A 9,776-nucleotide genomic window follows, 5' to 3' on the forward strand; every position below is an offset into this window, starting at 1 on the left:
GTTAAAACAATAAAACTTTCAATAATAACTTAGACAAGCTAGGACATTATACAGTAATATGTTTTAAAAAAACTAAATTAATAAAATGTTATACGGCTAAGTGTAAGCAGGGTTGACACTATACAGAAATATGTTTCAAAACACTTAAGAAAAATATTTCCATAAAAACCAAGCAAATGAATAATCAAGTATTTTAATTTTATTTTTCGCCATAAAAACCATATAATTTGAAAAACTTAAAAGATTAAAACAGTGAAACTTTCAATGATAACTTAGAGAAGCTAGGACATTATACAGTAATATGTTTTAAAATAACTAAATTAATTAAATGTTATCCAGCTAAGTGTAAGCAGGGTTGACATTATACAGAAATATGTTTTAAAAAATTAGAGCAATAAATGTGTTTCAAAAATCTCAGATTAATAAATATGTTTCAAAAAACTCAAATTTAGAAAAATATTTCCATAATAACGAAGAAAATGAATAATCAAGTATTTTAATTTTATTCTTTTGCCATAAAAACCATATAATTTGAAAAACTTAGAAAAGTTAAAACAGTAAAACTTTTAATAATAACTTAGACAAGCTATACAGTTATATGTCTTTAAGAAACTAAATTAGTAAAATATTATCCAGCTAAGTGTAAGGAGTGCTGACATTATACGGAAATATGTTTTAAAAGACTCAGAGAAATAAATATGTTTCAAAATTCTCTGAAAAAACAGATTGAGAAAAATATTTCCAGCGAAATGTTTCGGCAAAACAAATAAAGCTTATTTACTACTTACTGCAGTTTGGGAAGCGAGTTGAAAGTAAACTCTGCTGCAATGGGGATGTGATCGGAAGAGCGATTAACAGTAGGAAGTCCACCCGGCTTCACCTCATCCTCGTCAATCAACTCCAGTAACGACACCACTTTCAATTTGGTGGTACTGTAGAGAATGTAATCCAACGTTCCCTCAAATGTTTCCCGGTCATTCTTCACGAAGTTAGTGAAACGGGGCTCCCCGGTTTCACGATCCATTTTTTTATCAATGTCTTCCCGCAAAGCATTGCATTGAAAATACGAAGAATAAGCACTTGCTAACGGTAATGCATGACGAAATTCCTTGTGTAAACTATGGACAAAGCCTCTGATAAGAAGTGAGTGGGGGGCGCTTCCCGGCAAAGAATTGAAGTCCCCACATATTACAAGAGGAATATCAGAGACACAGTCATTCTCTTGCTCCAACTCATTCTCCAGCCTTTTGAGCAAACAATCAACCTGCAATAACTTTATATCACTGTTTTCTGGATTTGCATGAATGTGGGTATTAGCTATGACCACAAGTTGATTAGTCTTTTTGAACGAAAGCTGAACATGCAGGGCAATGTTGTCTTTGTATATTAAACCTATCCACCACCATCTTATCAAATCAAACTCTTTCACTTTATAAAACGTTGCACAACCGTCAATAGTTTCAGTGAAATATCCTCTCTTCTTTTCTTTAAACAGCCCCTCATATCCTAGTTTGGCCAGTTCTGGTTTGAAAAAATTACAAAAGTGGTTGTGTTGCACTTCCTGGAGGCAAATGATGTCCGGCTGACATTGTAATATTTCTTTTAGCAGGTTTGGTCTGCGGTATTCCCAGCCGAGAGCGTAGGACGGACAGTTGGGAAACTTCTGTGAAGTAGCATACCTGTCTGCCAGAACGTTGTATGTTACCACTGTGAATGATGGACCGACTGTCAAACTTCCGTCATTCATGTTGTTGTTAAGCTTAGTCATTTTCTGAGCACTCCGGCGAATAACAGAATTAGTGACAAAAAATCCCTTTCCTTCAATGTGGAGAAGTGATTCGGTCTATAAAACTCTGAGGTAGACTAACTGTAATTTCTCTTCGTAAATTAGCTATCCTATTTTCTTAATATTCGGATGAAATCAAAAAAACAAAAACATTGTTGAAATTCTACCACGCTAAGTTCTCAGCCTTAGCTTTCTTTGTGCTCTGAGTTTTTCTATAAGACTTACCAGCCAGCTCTCTTTCGTTAAGACCGCATGCCACTTTTTATCTATAAACATAAATAAAACTCCACGCTCTATAGATAGACAGAAAAGCCAGATTCGTGGTTTTATTCGCTTATTTATTCCTTCCATAAATTTCCATTAGCCTTTATTTATATAACTTAGTGTTATTTTTTCGGTTTACAAAATAAAAAGTTGAACGGGACGTCGGCATGATTTGAGCTTTCGTAACCCCACAAAACAAATCAATAACTCATGGTTGGTCATTGTTGGATGACGTAAATAACCATTTAAAAAAATATAAAATTAAATCTTTAATATGCACAATTTATCTTTTATTGGAAAAAATAAAATTAATCCCTGAATGACAGCCCATTCTCAATGGTCTCACAGAACCCATTGTCGAAATCTTATCATTTGTTGTTGTATATTATCAAAAACGTGTTGTAAAGTAAATAGTTAATTGATGGTTCATTTCAAATTTCTTGTATAACCAATAAAGAATCTCTATCTCATATTCCTAATAATCTAATTGTAGGGTTAATTTGAGAGTCATCAATTCACTCTAGGAGGACCTTTTTGGTTAAATTCCACACACATTAAGATTTTATTCTTTGAGGAACCCCTTAAATTGTATATGGTTTTTTTTTAAATTTTGAGGAACCCCTTAAATTGTATATGGTTTTTTTTTAAATTTTGAGGAACCCCTTAAATTGTATATGGTTTTTTTAAAAATTTCGAATGCTTCTGACCTTTGCTTCAAAAAATAAACCCAAGTCATTCTACTGAAATCATCAATGAAGAATAATAAGTATCTGCAACCTCCTATAGAAGTTTGTAGAGATCCACAAATGTCATTGTGAACCAATTGAAAACATTTGTTTGGACATCATGAAATTGTTGGAAAAATATCTCGACTTTGTTTCCCGTAAATGAAAGCCTCACATTTTGCATTTTATTACTTAAAAGATGGAAATTCTTTAAGAATTCCATATGTTTGAAGTTGAGAAAGACTTTCAAAGTTTAAATTTCCATATCTTACATGCCAAAACCTTATTGGTGAAATATCTATACTTTCTACTCCTGCAAAGTCAGAATTATGTGGAATAACTATTCCTTTCATCCTTAACAGTTTTCCATCTTCATATCCTATCATGATTGTTTTCATACTCTGTTTGATTGAGTTTATTTTGACTAAACCGTACTCCATAACAACTTGTTGTCCTTCTTGTCAAATTGTGGCTAAAGATAACAAATTCTTTTTGAAAGTTGGTACATACCAAACATTTGAGATAACATTTTCTCCAATGCGAGGAAGATAAAATTTTACTACACCTTTTCCACAAGGAGTGTGTATTGTATCATCTACAAGGAAGATTGAATTGAGATGGCATTGTTTAAAATTCCAAAAGAAGTCACATCGAAAAGTCATGTGTTGTGTTGCTCCTGTGTCTAAAAGGAAAACATCTTCATAATCACTTTTAAGATATGTGAAGACTTGTAATGTTGTTGATTCTAAACTTTGATGTGTAGTAAAGACATATTATGATCCATCATATTCTTTATCATTAACAAACTATGTTGTGTGTTGATGAAACTTTGAAATTTTTTTAATAAAGGTTTGACAATCTTCAGCATAATTCGACTGAAATCTTTGTCTCTACCCCCAACCAACTCTATTATCCCACAATCATTCTTGGGCTACAACTTTATATCCCTTCTTGGAAGCGTAATTCATGGAATGGTTAAGAGACCATATTTTTGGTCATCATCCGACATTATGTTGGCATTATAATATTTCAAGGCATTTTCATTTAACTTTCAAACCTCCACAAGATCCTCTCCCAATCTCAATTCCTCCAAAGTGAGCTACTTTTTTTTCAAATTTGTAGACCCCCCATAGTTCATAATCTATCTTGGTGAAAAACCATCAAATTTGAGGCTCATGAATCAATTGAGGAAGTGATATATCCTAGCCTTGAGTGCCTCTCCGAGAGTCTAGCTCTATCTAGAAATTACTCCCTTACCCGCCTTCTATATAAACTAATTACAACCAAATCAAGTTTTGGCTTCACAATTTCCATATTGTTTGGGCATTATGTAATTGTTTGACAAGAGATCTAATCTAATCCTCTATCCACTGAATAAAACTATTGAGATTTGATTGTCTAGACCCACAATGCTTTTCCTTGTTGTCCACCCTCCATACAATTTTAGCTACGAGTTCATTCTTATATTTTCTCCCCACCAAATAAATTTTTAATATAATACTCCAACTGCTTGCAATACAACCTTTCATATTTAAGTGAATGAAATCTAACATACTAGGATGATTTATTAAGACACATTTTACAAGTAACAATCTTTCCCCTCTCGAGAGAAAAGAATTTTTTAACAGAAAAAATTCTTTCATGTTCTTGTTATTTATTATCATTCACCCCAATTTATTTTAATAATTATTGTATATAAAGGGTTGACCCATGCTTATTTACCAAAGAAAATATGCTTATTCAATTTTGGAGTGGGTGTAATGAAAATATGCTTGTAATACTCAAATTTAATAGGAAAACACATATGGCTTTAATTTTAGTCTTTCAAGTACCTTATTTGTATTTACACCCAAAATCTATTGCACACTCTATTTGCATCCTATGACTACTTGTCTTATGTTATGGGTTTGGTTTTGAGCCATTGATGTGTTTCAAGGCTTTTATGGAATATAATCAATGCTTTTATGAATTCTTAATATGGGCACCTCAAATTCTGCTCTTAATAGTGAATTTTTACGGATGTTTATGATTAAGGTGAGAATAGTTCCTCTTACATTCATTTCTATCAATGTTCAAGAACATTTCATTACGCTTTTTTTATTAGGTGTCCATGTTGCTGAAAAATATCTCTTCAAAACTAGGAATCAGATATTTTAGTTTCAGGAATTATCTCTCTTCAAAACTATTTAAAAAAAGGTTCTCAAGTTTGCTTAAATATATTTGATGAACTACCAAAATTTACATTATGGTCTAAACTTATTAATATGCATGGGCGCTAATAATAATAATAATTTATGTGTCACTGTCACATATTTTATGGAATATTCCGTTGGATGTTTGACAAACACTCCTTGGTTGCATGTGTCTCTAATAGGGTGGTACTATTATCTCTCCCTTAGTGGCTCACTTTAATCTTTCCCTCCATAGTAGAAGAAATTAGACACACCTATAGCTAAACCCTCACCAGACACACCTTCAAACATTTAAAAGGCACACAAGTGCCCCTCTCTCTTATTGAGAGTTATAACTAAGGCATATACATAAGAATACGTGGAAACTATGCCAATACTTTGGATGGGTCTCATGTTCCAAATGGTGTGAGGTGTAATCAGGAATTCACATTAGAGGGACCCCTTGGTTTATGTATTTCCAGCACCATCAACAATGTTGTTAGGAGTTCTAGTGACAAGTTGTTCCTATTGTGTGCATTTTGAACCTCTCATCTCAAATGAATCATCGTCAAATCTTACTCCTATGGTGTTTCTCAGATTTATCCCTTTATCAATTTTCAATCCCCAATGAACCTCTCTATCACTTGTCTCAGTTAATGTTTGATGGTGACGATGGAACATGCATATCCGTACACATTTATGATTTTCTTAAATCTTATGAATCTTACCAAATTGGTGATGAAAAGTTTGTTTCTCTGGTTTTCTTCATTAACCTTTAAGGTCAAGTTAATAAATAGTGCCATACCTTATCGCCTACCTTCTAGAATATTTCAAATTTCACCCTTGATCGATGAATTGGAAGAGGATGGACTGACCATAGGTTGACTACCCCTACCCATTTTTCTAGCTTCCCTAGAATGGTTTCTAAATATAGTCTTGATATCCTCATAGGGTAAGTGGTATATATCCCATCCTGCTAACACGTGTAGGTTGTCCAAAAGATCTTACCTTAATCCTCTAGCAGGACAAGCTTCAGTGACTTAGGGTCAAGTGTGCACCTCGCCCTTTTATAACTAAGCTAGAATATTTCTTCATAATCCTCTAGGGATTCATCATTGCCTAATGTCATCCTAAAAATTTCCTCTTTAGTGTGTTTAGGCCTACATTAGTCCCAATAATTGTTGTTGAAGGCTTGCTACATATGAGCCCAAGTTGTGATGCTATCTCCAGGTAAACCCATGAACCAGTGCAAAGTTGCATCTTTGAGAGTGGATGGAAATAGTTTCAACTTCTTCTCATCATTTGTATAGTCATAGGCTCGTCATATGACAACACACTCAAGTAAAAAAAATTATGGGTCTTCTACGGTCAAGCCATGGAAATGAGGAAGGGAAGTAGGGCTTATATTTTTCATCTTAGTATCTCCATTGCTTTCCCTGATGGGGAAGGCACCCTCAACTCTTTCTCTATTTCCTTTGTCATTTTTTTTTTCAGCCATAGATTCAGTAGGAATGGGTTCTCCTTCTTCTTCATCCCTTGTAGGTTCTTCAAATATGTCTAGTTTCTCACCTAAGGGTTCCTCTACTTCATAGGCACTGAAGAAGAGGAAAGGTTAGCTTTTTGATGTAGTGGGGGTATCTGGCAAAATTTTCCCTAAGTTATCCCTATTCCTATGAGCCATGAAAATAAATGTTTTTGTTTTTTTCTTTTTTTTTTCAAGATTGGAAAGTATTTGTAGAATTGAAATTGTTGACTGAATGAAAATTACTAAATGAATGAAAAAATAATTGCTTCATTGAAATCCTACTTGTAGAATGGAAAGGAGAGCAAAGAATGTAGAATGAAAAAGGAATCAAAATAAATTACTTTTGTAGAAATGAAACTAAGAGCTAAATATTAGAAACAAGAAATAGAATAAATAATGTAGTAATCACATATTACTAAGACACCTCCTCGGAAATAGTGCCAAAAGGTTATGGGCACCAATACTATAACAAGAATGTTGCAACTCCTCGAGCTACCAACTTTACCTTATCAAACCGAAGTTCGTACAGACTTAGAGGTTACATTACTATATACATAAGTAAAAGCGATGGTTCTGCCTTTTGTCACTATTCATCTGGCGAGAGAACACTAGGATTTTCAAGCTAGACTTCTATGGATTCAGAAGAATCTTGATTATTGATTAAGGAAAGAAAAATCTATTGTAGGAGAAAGCTTGTATATTGCAATAAGGAAAATGACTGAAATCCTATGCTAAAAACACACCATTCTCTAACTAACTGTTGAGAAACTATGCTTTACAAAAATGTCAATCTAACATGTATGAAATGCTACGGTCTAAAGCATGGAAGTACAAGACATCAAATATCACTATTGTCCATGTAAAGGACTTAAATAAATTTATTTTGTTCTTTTTATTCTTTTTATGGAAAATCAAGTTTAAACCCTAAACTATTTTGATGATGTGGTAATTGGCTTTGATGCTAGTAGATGGATATGAGGTTCAGGAGATGGTTGGAATGTTTGGGAGACCCTTCGGTAACCTGGTGTGGGTTCCTAATGGTTTTCCCTAAATTCATCCTCAAAACAGTCTGGTTCACTTAGCAGTTTGCAGGGAATCCCATCCCAGTATGGTGAGACCCAGACAGAGGTTGCTGAGCCATCGTGGTTATTCTAGAGGTAGGGGTTCGACCAGACCTGTGAGAGATGAGTCGAGGCATTGCTGCCACTGTAATCTGATAAGCTCCATTGGAGCCACTCCCCTGCACTCAGGCCAACATATGGATGCTGGGGCATCCAGCTCGGCCTCCTTGCCAGCTTTTGGATCCACTATTTTTAACTTCACCAGCTCTACGGCAAACCCGAGTATTAGTGCTCACGTCTCCATTCTGTTCATCGAGAATCCTCTTGAGGTGGATGTCCCCATAGAAGCCAGGGAGCACGGGATGCAGGACTACCATGGGGATGCAGAGCAGACTCCGATAGATGAGTTGGAGCAGGAAGAAAAAAGTCGGGCCAACGTCGAGGAAAACTCCAAGCATTCCCAGAATGCTCCTATTGCGACTACTGGGGAAGCGGAAGCAACCACGCCTACTGAAGCTGAGCCGAATTACTACGGCTAGTGCCCAATTGTGGAAGAGCAACCGGATGAGCCGAATGAATAATCACGCCGGCACCCTTGCTCCACCAGGTCGCTCCAAGCTCAGTCGCCGCCTCCTGGTTTGTTGTTGGTTCAGTCAATGTTTTTTTAGGATGTCTAAGCTGTTGGTTTTTTGTGTTAATGATGAGAGTACTTACTGTTTCCCCTCCGTGGGACAACCTGAACAGTTCTTTTTGTCTATGACCCTTGTGCGGGCTTCCGTCTTTCATCAGTCTTGGTACTTCATGGAACCACCCCTGCGCGGGTTTGCTATAGGGAATTATGTCTGTGTCTTTGTCAGTCTTAGTTTTTTGTCTATGTCTGGTGCCCTTAGAGGGCAAGAACATACTGGTCTCACCTGATGTATTTTTGCACTCTGTACATATTTAATAGATTAGTCTTGTTACCGAGAAAAAAAAAACATTTGCAATTGAAAACAAATATTTTATAAAATATATATATATATATATATATATATATATATATATATTTTCTTTTAATTTACATAAAACGTTATTATATTCATATTTATACTTTTTAAAATTGTATATGTGTGTGTGTGTGCGTGTGTGTGTATTTATATTTATATTTATATATAGATATAGATATAGTTTATGTATTTTGTTTTTTTTAAAGTGTCTTATAGACTCGAGAGATCTGTGATTTCTATCTCCACGAAATATTTGTATCATGTAGATCCATTCAAAGGGATCATTTTTTACATGCGCAACCATGAACCCTAATCTAAAAGTGTTAGAGAGAATTGAACGCATAACCTCTCAATAGCAAATTAAACTAAAAATTAATATATTTAGAATCAAATATTTTAATATTATATATATATATATATATTATATATATATAGATATATATATATATATATATATATATATATATATATATATATATATAGTTTCACTTGATTTTTCTCTATAATTCTTTTATTGTAATGAAATAATATATATTTTATAATAGTTATAATTAAATTAAAAAGATTAGTCCAATTAGTTTATTTTATTTAATTCAAACTATATGAAAATATTTCTTAGCAATTTGAATTATTTAAGGCCTTATACATGACTAGTTTAGCTTCAATAATTTAAAATTTTATGAACTACCAAAATTTACATTATGGTCTAAACTTATTAATAAGCAAGTGAAGTGGCTGATGGAAAAACTTAGAGAAGATGAGTTGGAAATGGAAGTGTCTAAGTTCTTGGTGAAGAAGAAGGAATTATTGATTATTTTGTGAACTGGTGGACATATGCAGACCAGCAGGAGAATGTAAAACCTTATATTGTTCAATCTAATAATTTTGATGTGATTACAAGTTTTGTAGTGGATGAGAAATCTTTTGAAGTTGTCAAAAGTAGGGAAGAGTATCTTTCAGAAGATGAAAACTCTGAAGTAAATAATGACAGAGAATGTCTCTTGAATGAGGAAAGAAGTGAATTACTGTAGCAAAAATATTTTAGTAATACATTGATGTATGAAGCTGTGACAACACAAGAAATTTTTTTTGTGAAAGGAGATGAAATTCAGTCTGAAGAATTGATATGTGAAGCGACAGTTGAGACTATTGAACCTTATAATTTTCAAATTGATACTTTGTGTATAAATGCAGGAATCATAAGTAATGATGAAGTACTTATGAAGTGTCACAGAGAAATTGAGTTGCTGAAGTATTT

At 33.8% G+C, this 9,776-nt stretch overlaps 1 pseudogene; it reads right to left on the reverse strand.

Moving 5' to 3' along the window:
* Positions 1 to 784: 784 nt before the first annotated feature.
* Positions 785 to 1,768, reverse strand: LOC149247410 (carbon catabolite repressor protein 4 homolog 1 pseudogene; annotated as a pseudogene).
* Positions 1,769 to 9,776: the final 8,008 nt, after the last annotated feature.

Source organism: Pinus tabuliformis, chromosome 7, assembly GCF_031772625.1.
Source record: "Pinus tabuliformis cultivar Carrire ecotype Pingquan chromosome 7, CPIR1, whole genome shotgun sequence".
Taxonomy (NCBI): domain Eukaryota; kingdom Viridiplantae; phylum Streptophyta; class Pinopsida; order Pinales; family Pinaceae; genus Pinus; species Pinus tabuliformis.